This window comes from Pleurodeles waltl, chromosome 4_1 (assembly GCF_031143425.1).
Source record: "Pleurodeles waltl isolate 20211129_DDA chromosome 4_1, aPleWal1.hap1.20221129, whole genome shotgun sequence".
Lineage (NCBI taxonomy): Eukaryota > Metazoa > Chordata > Amphibia > Caudata > Salamandridae > Pleurodeles > Pleurodeles waltl.
Genome location: NC_090442.1, coordinates 870,333,878 through 870,350,004, shown reverse-complemented (window position 1 = coordinate 870,350,004; position 16,127 = coordinate 870,333,878). Strand labels below are relative to the sequence as shown.

General features: G+C 42.7%; 1 protein-coding gene across 1 annotated transcript in view; it reads right to left on the bottom strand.

The window, feature by feature from the left end:
- Positions 1 to 16,127, bottom strand: part of MGAT4C (MGAT4 family member C) — a 943,730-nt gene that overhangs the window by 110,408 nt on the left and 817,195 nt on the right. The window lies entirely within an intron of this gene.

Here is a 16,127-nt window from a genome sequence, read left to right as displayed (position 1 = left end):
CCGCCCGACTTCCAGAGGGGAAATCGACGCAACGCCTGCCGTGAGACCGAGAATTCCACGCACAGCTTCCCGGAACGACGCGCAGCCGGAAAACAAGCCAAAGAATCCACGCACAGACCCCGGGACATCTGGTAATCCCACGACCCACAGAAAGAGACTGTACGCGTGCCGGAAAACGACGCATGACTTCCCCACGTGAAAAATAACGACACAAGTCCGTGTGTGCAGAGGAGAAATCGACGCACAAACCATTTTTCCACGTATCTCTTCTTCTGCGGCCCTTTGCGGAGATTTTCCACTTTAATCCAGGTACTTTGTGCTTGAAAGAGACTTTGTTTGCTTTTTAAAGACTTAAGACACTTTATATCACTTTTCAGTGATATCTCTACAATTTCACATTGCATCTTTATTAGTTTTGACCTACAATTATCCTGATAAATATTATATATTTTTCTAAACACTATATGGTGTATTTTTGTGGTGCTATATTGTGTTATAATATGATTTATTGCACAAATACTTTACACATTGCCTTCTAAGTTAAGCCTGACTGCTCGTGCCAAGCTACTAGAGGGTGGGCACAGGCTAATTTTGGATTGTGTGTGACTTACCCTGACTAGAGTGAGGGTTCTTGCTTGGACAGAGGGTAACCTGACTGCCAATCAAAAACCCCATTTCTAACAGCGCCGAATGTGTGTCAAAATTTATGACGCCCATTCGCCGCAAACAGAGTATAAATATGCCCCTTAGTCCTGCAAGACCAGGTCAAAGTCTAAAAATATGGTGAACAGCGATGAAGAAGGAGTTAGATACTAAAAGTGGATTGGGCCCAGTAGGTACTTACCTTTGGACTTAGAAGATATTTGAAGAAAACTTCTGTGAGGAGAGAGGAAGTTTAGCCAGGCAAGGCTGCAAGTGGTGTCCGGGGAGGATACTTTGTCGATAAACTGCGGAACAAAGTTGCAGTAAAGATTTCTATGTTTGGAATTTGCCTTATTTTTGGAAGCGAAAAAATCTCCAGTGGGATGAGGGATCCAATGAGAGTTCCACAATTCCCGAAACCCCTTTGGCGAATGACTGATGGACAGGATGTGCTACTGCAGAGAAGAAAGTAGCGGGTGCTGCCACAAATTCAGGCTGGCTGGTGATGCACCTTGGGTTGATCGACCAGCAGGTTGGTCCCAGTCTTCTCTCTGTTCTCAGAGCAGTTTTTAGCCAAATATTTTCAAAGTCCCAAGTTTTGGATTTTGGCTATCTGGCCATTTTTAGCACCACTCACAAGGGTCCAGGACTGGGTAGGCACTACTTGGAAGTTTTGGACTCACTCAAGCTGATTTACAGATGCTGGATCAACATGGTTGCAATCTTTTCTGTTCCTGAAGCTATGATCAAATGGCTGCCAATCAGCTATTGGAGTCACTCTGGTAGTCCTGGGCTCAAGCAGTGGAACAGGCCTCAAGCTACAGGAAAGGCCTCTGATGGTTCAAGGCAGGCTGTAGGCAGAAAAGCAGTCCTTCCAGGTGCAGCAAAGCAGTCTTCTGAAGTACACAGCAGGCCACTGCAGCAGGCATTCCTTGCAGAGCCCTTCTGCAGGTCCAGAAAGTGAACGGAAGAGTGGGTATGAAGATCTTATCTTTATACCTGGTGCCTTCTTTGAAGTAGAAGTTTCTAGAGAATCCCCATTGAAGTGTTTCAAGTTTTGTGCCTCCCCTGGCATGACTCCAAGATGCCTGCATGAACAATGCATTGTTGACAAGTCCTTTGTGTGAAGGCAAGGCACAGCCTATAGATTTGCAAGTGGGGCCGTGCCCAGCTCTAACCTCCCACCATCCTACGAGAGATGGCCCATAGAGGCACACCTAATTCCTCTATTGCGTGGTTGTCTGTGAGAAATAAACAAAGTCCATCTGCCAACTAAACCCAGCCATGTGACCTAGAAACAAGTTGCAGGCATCAAATATTTAAGGCAGAATAACACCAACTTTCTAAAAGTGTCATTTTCAAAATTGTATCTTAAATTCTGACTTTACTATTAAAGAGGGTTTAAAATTGCAATTTTTCAGATACTAAATATGAAATGCTCACCTGCTCCCAATCAACAAACGTTAGCAATTATAACGTGTAATAAGGCAAATCAATGTTATCCTATAGGAGAGGCAAGCCTCACAATACTGAAAACCCATTATGAAGTTTTTCACCACCAGGACATGTGAACATCCCTTTGGGTTACCTAGGGACTTTCTTAGGGGTGGTTTATATTGAATAAAATGTGAATTTAGGGCTTAGCAAGAGGTTTATTTTGCCAAGTCAAATTGGCAGTTTTAACCTGCATTCACGCTGCAGTGGAAGACCTGGAAAATGTTTTAAGGGGCTACTTAAGTGGGTTGCAGAAAAAGTGCAGCAAGTCAACTAGTAGCATTTAATTTACAGGCCATTGGTATATGGCACACCACTTAACTAGAGACCTACGAGTAAATTAAATATGCAAATCAGGTGTAAGTCAATGTTAACATGTTTTAGGGAATGAGCACAAGCACTTAATCACAGATTAGCAATGGTGATGTTCACAGAGTCCTACGACCAACAAAAACGAATTCATCAAAAGTAGGGGGGATTAAGGCAAAATGTTTGAGGTGACCCAGCAGAAAGGGCCATGTCCAACAGCCACTTGGCCCATATATCCTTGTCAGGAGTACATGTTCGATCTGGTAAAGTTAAATATCTCTATAAAAAGAAACTGTGTTGATGAAGTAAATAAATGTCCTGTTTGCTTACTTGGAAAGAGCACAGACAGGACAGAAGCAACTGCTCATGCTGTAAATCAGTGCTTCTATAGGGAAGGAGTGGCTCAAAGCAGAAATTGCTTGGGACTTTGAAAGTAACATTGTAGATTTTTGGGCGCATGGATCGGAGCAGCCACACAGAATTGAGTGATGTTCTAAGACCTCTACAGTGCCTGTTCAGTCAGTGACTTCTGGTGCTCGGAGTTCCTGTCATGAATTTTTGCCAGAACCTAACATAGACTAAGGGCCATATTTATACTTTTTGCCGCACAACTGCGCCAACGCAGTTGTGCGTCAAACATTTTACCGCAGGCTAACGCCATTCCAACACACCATGCGGGTGCCTTATTTAAGGAATGACGTTAGCCGGTGCTGCGGACTGGTCTGAGTAAAAAAAAATTACTCACACCAGGCAGCGCCGGTGTAGGGGAAAATGGGGGTTGTGCGTCAACAAATGTTGCAAGTCAGGTCTGAGGCAAAAATCAGGCCTCAAACCGGACTTGCGCCATTTTTTGACACGCAAGCCCCATTGCAATGACTCCTGTCTTAGCAAAGACAGGAGTCATGCCCCCTTGCCCAATGGCTATGCATGGACATTGGGCACAGTGGCATGTAGGGGGGCCCAAATTAGGCCCCCCTATGCCACTTTAAAAAAAACTGAAAAATATACTTACTTTATCTTACCTGCACTTACCTGGGATGGGTCCCCCCATCCATGGGTGTCCACCAGGGGTGGGTGGGGTTGGCAGGGGGTGTCCCTGCGGGCAGGGGAGGGCACCTCTGGACTCCTTCTGAGCCCACAGGTCCCTTAACGTCTGCCCTGACCCAGGTGTTAAAAAACGGCGCACATCAGGCTGTGCGTTAAAATGACGCTGAGGTGTAAATAAGGCGCACAGGCCTTAAAGTCATTTTTTGGAAGGGAACGCCTACCTTACATATCATTAACGCAAGGCAGTTTCCCGCTTCCCAAAAATTACGCTCACGGTGGAATTTTGACGTCCGCGGGGTCAGGCGTCAAAGTTTAAATATGGGGCAAGGTTTGCGCCGAATGTGCGTCAAAATTTTTGACTCACATTTGGCGCAAACAGAGTATAAATATGCCCCTAAGTGTGAGGACCACAACGCATATGCATCCCACAAGACGACAACCAGCCAATTATCCTCAGACTAATTAGCTAACTGAGAAATTTACGTGGAAATGTGTGATGATCAAAGGGGGCGAGAGGGTTGGCGCTAACAGAAGATACAAGTAATACAATTCAACAGATCCATGACTGGAGGAAAGGTGTTAGAACGGATGCTACTGAGAAGGATATCTATAGAGAGCAAAGGCTGACATTCAACGTCCACTCTCTGTCTATTTTATGTGCTTTTTCAATTTTGCGACTACAGTTTGGTAGTTTAAAATATATGATAACATTAGCATCAGAAAGAGAAAGCTATGACAAAAGAGGGTGTGAGTGTGAGGAAAGAGGTGCAAACACAGGCATGGATAAAGATACCTAGATGTGCAAATAGACATCTAAACAGATGGGAAGACATGACTAAGTGGATCAAGGGAGACAAAAGGAAAGAGATGGCAGGGGTTAGAAGGAGGAAATAAAATGTGTCAAAGATTGAAAACGTTGACAGTTAGGATAGAGAGATTAAGGGGCTCATTTACAAGCACCTTGGGCCACCATAGCATCATTTTTTTTTAGGCTACTGTGGCACAGAATAGTCCCCCATCCTGCAACATATTTACAAATGGGCGCAATGGGACCATTGCTCCAGTTTGTAAACCCTTGCATCACATGATACCTGCACCAGGTATAATGCATGCAAGGAAGGTGTTTTCTCGCTAGGAGGTCCGCAAGATTAGCATAGGAAAATCTACAAGATTTCACTGCGTCATTCTAGTGTCATTTTTTAAAGCCTGCTCAGGGCAGGCGTTAAAGTGATACTGTGTTGTTTTCAATGGGGCCCCCTTAGCATTGCTGGACTATCGTCAACATTTTTGACATTAGTTCAGTAAAGCACCACAACTGCGTCAGAAATTCTGATGCAGCTGTGCTAATGAGAACTATAGTGTGCCGTGTTGTAAATACAGAGCTAGCATGGTGTTGCTAGGAGGGCGCAGGGCAGTAGAAGCAAACTGGTGCATTGTGATCAATGCACCAGTTTGTTGTAAATGAGGTTCTAAGAGAAGTCTGGAGAGATGGACAAAGAGTGGGAGGTATAGAAGACCAAGGAAGAGAGTGAGTAAGAAGCTACACCGGTGAAAAACATTTAGGGGCAGATTTATGAAAAGTGGCGCTGTACCTATTGCAGCGCCACTTTTCTTGCGCTCCATAGCACCCCCTAACGCCACCATGCGTATTTAAAATATGGTGCACCATGGCGGTAGTCAGGGGTACTAGTGTCGTAATTGTTGACGCTAGTCCGGCGCTTTGCAGGATTAGAATAAAAAATGTTGATGCAAATCTTGCAAAGCACCCAGAGGCCCATTGAAACCAGTGGATGCCTCCTTTTAACGCCAGCTCTGAGCAGGCGTTAAAAGTTCTGAAAAAAATGCACATGGAAATCTCTTAGATTTCTTTGCACCATGTTTTTCGCCCCCCTAATGGGAGAATGCCCCATTTACATACAATATGCTGGTGCAGGAATAATGTGGCACAAAGGGTTACAAAGTGGTGCAATGCATGCATTGCACCACTTTGTAAATATGGCGCAGTGTTTTGGGGCTTCTACGGGCACATTAGCGTAAAAAATTGGCGCTAATGTTGCGTTACAATGGCGCAAGGCCTTCTTAAATCTGGACCTAAAAGACAGCAATATGGACAGATGCAGAGATGAATAGGAAGTGAGACAAGGAGAGTGAGAGCATAGAAGAAAGAGAAAGGGATGCAGGAAGATAGAGTGTGAACAGTTAAGAACCAGATAGAAAGTGTATAAAGAGTAAAAGTGAAAAAGAAAAGGGATAGAAAGTGAGATAAAGGGTGAAGGGGAGAGAAACTTAAGGACAGGGGAAAGTTTTAGTGACAGTGTATGATAGATTAAAATCATTAAAAAACTAGATTGACCAAGACACTGAGATAGAAATATGAACAGATACACAAATAGACAGAGAGACAGTTAGTTAATGCAAGAGAGTGTTATAGTAAGACGTGCAAAAGCCAACAAGCAGAGAAAAATAATACAAACAATAAAAATGAGTGAGAAAAAAGTGAAAAAAGCATAAATCAGACTGAAAAATAGACCGAAAGAGACGATGGACAAATAGAGCGAGTGTGCAAGTGAGAGAAAGTGAATAAGAGAGTGTTAAAGAGAAGGAGAGGGTGGGGGAAGCAAATAGACCATGAGGGAAGAAAAAGTGAAACTTAAAACCTTTTGAAAAACATTTAGAGTAAGAGAGCAAAAAAGAATAAGGAGTTCTGGAAGTCCAAAATTCAGTGTTTTCATCATTTTCATCAAGAGAGCAGAGTTTGTGATGAGCAACATTTCATTCCAATTTCAGGGAAGATGGATTCTGGACAGGCTCATCCCCATCACACACTGACAAAAAGCTCCCTTTGTGATGTTAAACATGACATTACACATTTCCCATCATTGTCACCTGATAAACTATATCTGTCTGGCTTTCATTGGTATTCCTGGGCTGAAACATACTGTATTATGGGTACTAAGAGCCCAGGATGTGTACTTTCTACTTTATCAGTGCACAGAGAAGGAAACTTTGCCTGGTACACTCGTGTATACACACACACACACACACATGCACGCACGCACACACACACACACATTTTTTTTTACTGGACATCGTAGTATGGTAAAAGGATCATAGCTTGGGTTAGAAAAACAGAAATTCCCTGAAAAAAACAAAGGTTAAAGTGACGTTATAATTAGTTCTTTAAATGAGAAAAGAACTAAAGTTTAAAAGTAGAAAACACACTGATATGTGCCAGTTATATTGTAGTGAACTAACTGTAACTGGTGAATTGCCAGAGGTTTTTTGTTTTTTTATATGTTAGTTCTCATCTCATTTCAACACCTACCTATAAAGTTACTTTAATCCTTGTTTTCTTTGGAAAATTTCAGTTTTTTTAAACATAAGCTAAAATCTTGTTATCATTTATAACTATAACATCAATTTATCCTTTGTTTTTTTCATTGAATTTCTGTGTTTTTTCATCACATACAGAGTTAAGCATATGCCCAGCCTTTACAGGCAATCTGCAGCCAACCATCAGCTGTGCATGGTGTTTTGGCTCATTACAACATGGGGTTTGCTGGCAGGCTTGACCACTGGTCAGGCTCTGTGCTCAGCTACTCATGTGTGCGAAATTCCTGGGGGTACCCAACCTCTGGCCAGGTCCTGTGGCCAATGCCAAAAGGCCATGCGAAGTGGGGGTTGGGCACAGGGCCTGCCCTCTGCTCAAGCCACCATCCAATCCTCAGCAGGCTGCCAACAGCCAGCTGTGCATGGGCTCTGGCTGTGCTCAATGGAAGTGCCAGGCCTGTGTCCAGGCTCTGTGACCAACTCCACATGGGTTCCTAGCCCCACTATGGGTGCCAAACCTCCCGCTGTGCATACCCTTCAACCGTGCATAGCAGCAGTTGGCCCTGTACCCAAACCACTGCAAGGGGCCAACCCCAACTGCACATGGCGTACAGCCTGCACAATAGCAGGTGATTGCAGAGTCTGGTGTATGATCACACCATTCTTATTGTTTAAAAAAAATGTTTTATGGGTTCTGCGATAATACAATACCACAATAATGTCATACCTCATACCTATACCACAGTAACACAGCAAGGTGGAGGGCGTCACACTGAGTGGTATCAGTCACTAGTTTTGTGAAATCCGTGAAACCTTTTCTCAATTTAGGCTTTAGACTTTGGCACCTACCATTCGCCCTAGAGGACAGGGAGAACTCACCCTGGCCTTTTATGTGATTTTCTATTTTCATGACTTGGGGACTGAGTCCTTGAGTCCTGTAGTGGCTGCCACAACATATTCTTCAGTGTTGTGGCCAGCCATTCGGGCTCTGCTCACCCACTTTGAAGGGGTCATTCTGAGCATATCCAGACATCAGTAGTCCAGATATCTTAACATTTTACCAGCATTCACCTCTTCGTTCCCATCCAAGCCCCTTTTAAAATGTTAATTTCTCAAAAGTAGGTGAATGGATTTACACCATATAACAAAAAGAATTATTTCTTAGTAAAGTTCTAACTTTTTGCTAAATGTGATGCATTTCTGTCTAGCAGTTTTTTCTGTATTGTAGAGCAAACCTTCGTAGGAGAATTAACATAGGAAATCACACATTTGAGACCCACCCTTTTTCTAGGTGCCCGCTCGATGTATAACTGCAAATCTTTCCCTAAAAGAGCCAAAGTGAATTAACCTTTTTTAAACATGTTGTGCAGGTTCCACAAAGAGCCCCAAAGATATTAAAGAAACAATAAAATGCCTTTTCTGTGGAAAACATATCTATCTATCTATCTATCTATCTATCTATCTATCTATCTATCTATCTATCTATCAACAAAGGTTAAAGTGTCATTATTGTGAGTGATGTAAAATGAGAGGGTATAAGCAGTACATGTTGGGGCATGAGCTATAATTACTTTAGGGCACAAGTTATAGTTACTTGAGATAATTATAACTAGTGAATTTTATTGGTTTTCTGAGTTTAAAACATTACCTTGTCACTGACATTTTTGCCTAACTATAAGATTACTTTAACATTTGTTTTTTCAGTGACCTTCTGAGTGTTTTTTAATGAAAAGTAACAATATAAATGGTGTCATCTTAGGTAAGGCAGACCTACCGACTTTGTCAAAGGGTCAGAACATAAAATATTAAAAGTGGGCCTATTGCCTTTATCAAGGGTTCAGCGCTTCAACTTATATAAAGTTGATCTGTTGGCTTTGTCAATAAATTAAAACAAGAATTTATCAATAATTATAATCCAATTTATTATCACTGGTATATCATAAACATTTTTCTTCAAACAGCCATAAACATGTTCTGAGTTTTTTTAGCATTCTTCAAACCACAAAATGCAGCCATGGGACTAAGAACAAGGGGCCCCTGCCCTCCACCTGAAGAGCATACAGCTCCAACTCAGAGTGCTTCAGGAATATGGTAAGACCTCCTAGAGTCAAGAAATCGCTGACCCAGGAGACTTACTGCAACTTTTTTTTAAAGGTTCCTGGGGGCTGCTGCACTCCCTGCACCCCCCACAACACGAGCATCAAAAATATTTTTTAACAAAATCCTTGTAGGGCATTATGGGAGCTCCCCAGCTGGAGTAGTGAATGTGAAATGAGATGCTGCTCTGCTTATTTCACATTCCTATATATATTTTAATTTGGGGAGGGGTGTGCACTTCCCAAGCCATTTAATGGTCCATGGGACTCCACCCCCTAGGGTCCAATGCATTTTTTAGATGGTTGTGAGGACCACTCCCTCAGCCTTTTGAAGGCCATGGCAGACCCTCCTCACCCAGGGCTAAGGTATTTTTTTAATGGAGACTTTGGTTGTGCAGGACACTGGTTTGCTGTCGCCTGGTGGGAGCAGAAAGAAGCTACTCCTACAGGGCTGGAAAACTGAATGAAGAAAATTGGTTAGGGACCACTCCCTTTTCTCAATACCCTGCTTGATGGATGTCTCTGAAGACTTCCAGGAAAAAGCTGAGGTGAATGAGACTTGTTTTGAAAAGTTTTGTGAATATTCATCAAAGGGCACCAAAGTTATTAGCAAACAAAAACCAAAGACTCTCTTTCCTATTGAAATGTGGTCCTAGCTATACCTACCCAGTGGTGACCACGACAGGTGAAGTATATATTTAATTTTCCTCTTGGTGCTGAAACATATGCCCCCAGGGCAGTGGGCCTGGTCTGCACCATTTTGTGCCCCCTGAAGGCCCACCACGTGCCCGTGGGCGGTGGCCCAATCTGCACTTCTTTTTTACCCCAATGGACCCGCCACGTGCCCCTTAGGTGCTGGATCCCATATGCACTATGTGCCTCCACAGGTCCCGCCATTTGACTCTTAAGCGGTGGGCGCGATCTGCACTATTTTATATTGCTCCCACAGGACCCACCAAGCACTCCTTGGTTGGAGGGCCCCATCTGCACAATTTTTTGTGCCCCCATAGGGCCTGGGTGTGCCTATTAGGTGCCAAACCTGATCTGTACCATTTTGTTTTCACCCCTGAGGGCCCACTGTGTGCTTTGTATGTGGTGAGCCTGATTTACATTTTCTTGCTCCCTCCTATCTTCCTTCTGCATACCCTTCGGGCAGTGGGACTGCTTTTTTAGGTCAATGTACCTTCCATTTTCTCACCCGGAGCACCTAAAATTTATTTTAACCTAAGGTGCGCCAGGTGAGAAAATGGAGGAGGGTCACAGGTAGCCTGGAGAAAACAGATTATACTGCAGAAAGCCAAGGAATAACTTGCCTGATGTTCTGTTTGGTACCCTAATCTCCAAGCAGTCTTCTCCTACTCATCCAGCCTTGGCAGAAGTGTTAGTAAGATCCTCAAATGGCAGATAGGTGGCCTCCAGGAGTGCTGCTGAAGAATGCAAAACAGCAGGCAAGCAGGTGAGGGGAAAATAAACAAACACCTCGCCTGCCTGATGACCCTCCTTTTATTGGCCCAGGGATGAACACTGGACTAATACAAGGATAAGGGTGCGTTCTTATAATTTTGCAGCCCTTTTTGTAAAGAGTGCAGCATTTTTTATGAGACTGCCTTTTTTCCAATTTTTTAGCAAATCGTGTGTGTGTGTGTGTGCACGCATCTATATATATATATATATATATAAGTATATATATATATATATATATATATATATTACCTAGTGGTGGTTGCCACTAGGTAGTTATAGTTAGGACCATGTTTCCATAAAAAAAGCATTTTTTACTTGACTATTCCTTTGGCTGCATTTAGGAAACTTTCCAAAATATGTGCCCCAGTTATTCTTGTTGGACATGGAAAGTTTTGTAGTGATTCATCAAGCAAGGACCGAGAAAAATGGGAGGGGGAGAAAAATGTGTGTTTCCCATGTTAATTCCCATAGAACCTTTCAAAAAGCCTACAGCGCAAACCACTGGAGGAAATTACACCAAATTTGGCAGAAAGCTGGCTTTCGGTACACAGATTATGTTTTTGCTTATTTGGTGTAAATCTGTCCAGTAGTTTTGGAGATATTAAAGGGAAAACAAATTTGTATATCTAGGGCCAAGGATCCATTGTGTCTTTTTTGCGGCGATGACGATGTAGTCGTGAATGCACGTGACAACACGGATGCTGTGAATGGGTGGCTACAACTTCACTAGAAAGTTGTGGCTGCCATTTTAGATAATGGGACATGGTCCATGGGGCTAAAAACTGACAATAAAAGTGGCATAAGGTGTCAGGGTGTGGGTACTCTGACCCCAGGGCAGTGATATAGAGGTGTTTGTAGGTCATGTTATGACTTTAGAATGTTTTTTATTCCAAGCAATGAGCTATTCGCGAATCCATCCTGACAGTCAGCGCGGCTCCTCATGTATCGTCTCAATGAATTCCTGAATATCGGCAACAACAACAAAAAAACAGATTTACAGTCATTCATACACTAATTCGTTTACTCATAGTGGCACTCAAAAACTCATGTACCCATTCAAAGAAATACTAAGAGAGACATAAATCCTTTTAGAAACCCACTCAGTCACACACATACTCATTCCCTGAACCACTCAGTGTTATGCACTCATTCACAGACCCAGTCACACCATCACGCATCCATTCTGAGATCCACTCACACCCTGACGCACCTTTTCACACGCCAATTTATACCCTCATGCAGCCATTTGCAGACCTAGTCATACCTTCATGCAGCCATTCACATATCCACGCAGATCTTCCGCACCTATTCACAGATCCACTCAGACCCTCATGCACCCATTCAAAGACCCACTCAAACCCTCATGCACCCATTCATAGATCCACTCACACCCTGATGCACCCATTCCCAGACCTAGGCTCACCCTAATTCACCCATTCACAGACCCACTCACAACCTCATACACCCATTCACAGACCCAGTCACACCATTGTGCACACATTTGCAGACCCTGTAGCCAAGCCCCACTGTGCATGGCCAAAGCATGGGGTTGAGTTGTTATAGGGGTCGGCCACAGTGCCTGGCCGCAAGCCAACCACCACAAAGAAATGAAAATTACTTTACGTTTAAAGAACCATAGAAATTCACTGATAAAAAGGTTACAAGGATGATATAATTAGGAAATAGAATTTAAAAAACATGGAATTCCCTTAAAAAAACAAAGGTTACAGGGACTTTATAGTTAGGCTCACATTTTAAATGTACAAAATAATAGAAATTCACCTGTTACAGTAGTGTTGTCTCAAGTAACTATAACTTGTGCCTTAAGGTAATTTTAACTCGTGCCCTCACCATGCACTGCTTTTTACTCTACAAGTTATGGCACTCATGACAACTTTGATAACATTATTGATAATATCAATGTAATATTTACAGTCAAATTTTTGACAATAAAACTGCATGGCAAGGACACGAGTTATAGTTACTTGAGATAACTCTAACAGGTGAATTTCTATGGTTTTGTACATTTAAAATTTGAGAATATCTATAACGTCCCTGTAACCTTTGTGGGTCTGTGAGTCAGTGTGTGAGTGGCTGTATGGGTGTGTGATTGGGTATGTGTGTGTCTGTGGATGTGTAAGTGGGCGTGTGAGCGTATTAGTGAGTGTGTGGAATGTGTATGAGTCTGTGAGTGGGTGTGTGAGTGGTTTTGTGGGTCTGTGAGTGAGTGTCTGTATGAGTCTGTGAGTCAGTGTGTGAGTGGTTGTATAGGTGTGTGACTGGGTGTGTGTGGGTCTGTGGATGTGTAAGTGGGTGTGTGAGTGTGTTAGTGGGTGTGTGAGTGTGTGTGACTGGTTGTGTGGGTCTGTAAGTGGGTGTGTGAGAGGTTTTGTGGGTCCGTGAGTGAGTGTCTGTATGAGTCTTTAAGTGGGTGTATGAGTGTCTGTGTGGGTTTGTGAGTGGGTGTGTGAGTGGTTTTGTGGCTCTGTGACCTGGTGTGTGAGTGTGAGAATGGGTGTGTGAGTCAGTGTCGGATTGGATCCAGAGTCCAATTTTTTAATTGGGCTCTGTATCCATAGATCAGTTGCGGATTCACACGGGGTGCGGCAGTGGATCATTGTGAGCCCCCCAAAAAATTATCCCTCAGAGACCCGTCCATCAGCCCCATGGGATCAGGTACCTCAACACTGACCCCTTCTATCAATTTTCAGTTTTATAGTTATTCTCAAGACCGAGTCCCTATACACAAAATGGCGGCAGCAACTTTCCTGTTAGGTTGCAGCCAGTCAATCATGGCACTGCTGTTGGCGGTTGGATCCGGGGTGGATTCGCATCACTAGATGTACATAAATCTTGTTTCTTTAATAACTGCAAAACTACTGAACAGATTTTCTTTCTGGACAAAGATCTAGCTTTCTTCCAAATTTTGTGTGATTCCGTTCAGCGGTTTGGCCTGCGGTAGTTTCTGTGGGAAATTGCATGGGGAAAACGTGTTTTCTGACCCACCCCCTTTTTCTCAGCCCCCGCTTGACAAACCACCCTGAATCTTTCCAAACTGCAGTGGAAGTGACTCATTGTGAAGATGTGGAAAATGTCGCTAAAGTTATTGGCAAAACAAAAAGTCTCTTTTCCTGTGGAAAATAGGTCCTAACTATAATGAAATACTGGCAACTGGTAGTAGGTAACATATAGTCAATATCTATAAATAAAGATAGATAGATAGATAGATAGATAGATAGATAGATAGATAGATAGATAGATAGATAGATAGATAGATAGATAGATAGATAGATAGATAGATAGAGAGAGAGATCTGGGGGTGAGGAGCTTTATTCACCAGGCAAAACACTGTACTTGATCTGAGAATGTTGAAGGTGTAAAGGAGAATGCTTAATGTACTAAAAAAAGGGTGGGCGTGGCATGGGACTTCTGAATGCAGATCGATCGCTGCATATGCACCACTAAGCTATCTACATCTGTAGGAAGCAGATCAAGCAGCAACTTTAAAAATGTAGAGCAGTAAGCAGAACCACATTTTGTATGCCTCAGGCCATTTCACATCTGAATACCTTAAGCCTAGGAAATAAAAAGCATTTCAATCAGAAAATTAAAAAGAAAATGCATCGTCTAAATGTCCCTGCTCTCTTGGTAAGAATATAAAGTGGCTTCATTTTCATACCGCCATCGTAATTGCTCTGACCTTCATCTAGTGCAGGAATGCAAATTTAAATAAGTGAAAAGTTCTTAGTTGCCTGCAAAAACTGCTCCCACAACAAGGAATACTACCTAACTTGGATTCCAAAATATATTTTATTGTAGAAATCGGCTGCTGCAGAAAGTTTTGTAAACAAAAAAAACGTTTAGTTTCCAAAACGTTCACAAGGGCTGCAGCATCGGCAAAGCCAATAAATCTGGGTTTGGTTGCCAAGCTTTACATTTTGTCAGTGTTTGTTTGTCATTGTTTCTGTAAACCTTTATTGATGAGGGAGTTTCCGGGCCCATGCCAAACAAAATGGCAACAGCAAAAATGTTTCTTGCCTCAATAAGTGCACATTGCCATAGCAGGACAAGGCACTGAAGTGTACTACTGTGCACAGTGCTGTGCTCTCAGTGAAGGAGCATTTTGCTCAATGCTGGCTGTCACTCACAGTGAAGCTGGCCAACAGCTGAAGTGGGCTGAACCATTACCCCATGCAGAATGCTGTAATTGGTGGAAGAAAAATGTGAATGATACAACAAAAGACCCATGGGTTAGGTGGGCCAGCTGAAAGCCCCTGTAAGTAAGTATATTATGCATATAATAGTAGTACAATGAAAAAGTCGTGGCTAATGCCAGACCTAGAATAGAGGCACTCTTTAGTCAAAAAAATGGTGAACTTGTTTGCAAGGGAAGAATTAACTGACACCAGCATGTGCAATGCACTACATCTGACATCATTAATTATATACACGAGAATTGTATCTCTGTACCTACAAACTAAACAGTTTTAGGATACTTGGAATATTTATGGTACCAGCAAATGATGGAATGAAAGCATGAGCAAGATAATTGAATACATAAGAAACATAGTATATGGTTTTTATGAATATTCACATTTTTTTCAGAGATACTAGTAGGTGAATGTTAATGGTATGTGAAATTCACATAATTTGCTTTCATGAAACAGAATTATGGCGAAATGATCCATAATTACACAAAATGCAATTTCGCTATTTAGTGCTATGCTTTAGCACAATATGCGTTCTTGTGTCAATTTTTGGTGGGGCGATTTTTGGACCTGCCATCTTTAGGGTGGTCTTACTCCAGACTTTTTGCCTTTCACCTCCTGTTTTTAGTTGTATCTTTTTTTTGGCCTAAGGGCTCTGAGCACTTTACCAGTGTTAATGTGCATGTGATTCTCCCCTAAAACATAGTAACATTAGTGTATCCACAACTGGCATATTTAATTTACTTGTAAGTCCATTGTGAAGTGGTATACCATATACCCAGGGCCTGTAAATTAAATTCTACTAGTGAGCCTGCTGCACTGATTGTGTCACCAACTTAAATAGCTCTGTAAAATGTGTCTCAGTCCTGCCACTGCAGAGCCTGTGTGTGCAGGTTCACCGCCACTTTGATTTGGCATTTAAAATCTCTTGCCATGCCTTAAACTCCACTTTTCTTACATTTAAGTCACCCTTAAGGTAGTACCTAGGTAGCCAATATTACTATTTTAGAAATGCCACTTTTAGAAAGTGAGCACTTCTCTCCTCTCACTGTCCTGTGTGCCTACAGCCTGTCTCCAATACACATCTGGCCTGGGCTGGGTGACAGCTACATTTGTGCATTCCCTTCAGACACCCACAACACAGCAAACTCAACTGCATCTGCATTCATCTGCATACAGATGGGTCTTCCTGGGGAGGTGGTTGGAAAGGACTCACACATACACTTCAAATGGTAGTGGCCTGAGCCCACAAAGAGGCTGATTATCCCCCATTGATAGCCTAGAGCCAGGGCTGGGCTGAAAGGAGAACCTGTGCACTTCAGAGCGATCCTTTGAAGTCATCCCCCACATCAAAGGTACTTTTGGGTATAAGTACTGGGTCTTTGACTCTCTGAAATCAGCTCCCTACTGGACTTGGGAAGAACTCTGCTGGAGTCACAACGTCTGTGTTATAAGTATTGCCACTCCCCCTGGACTGACTGTTCCAAGGAACTGCTTCTGTGCATTGCTGAGCTGCCCTGATGCCTTCTGATTTCTG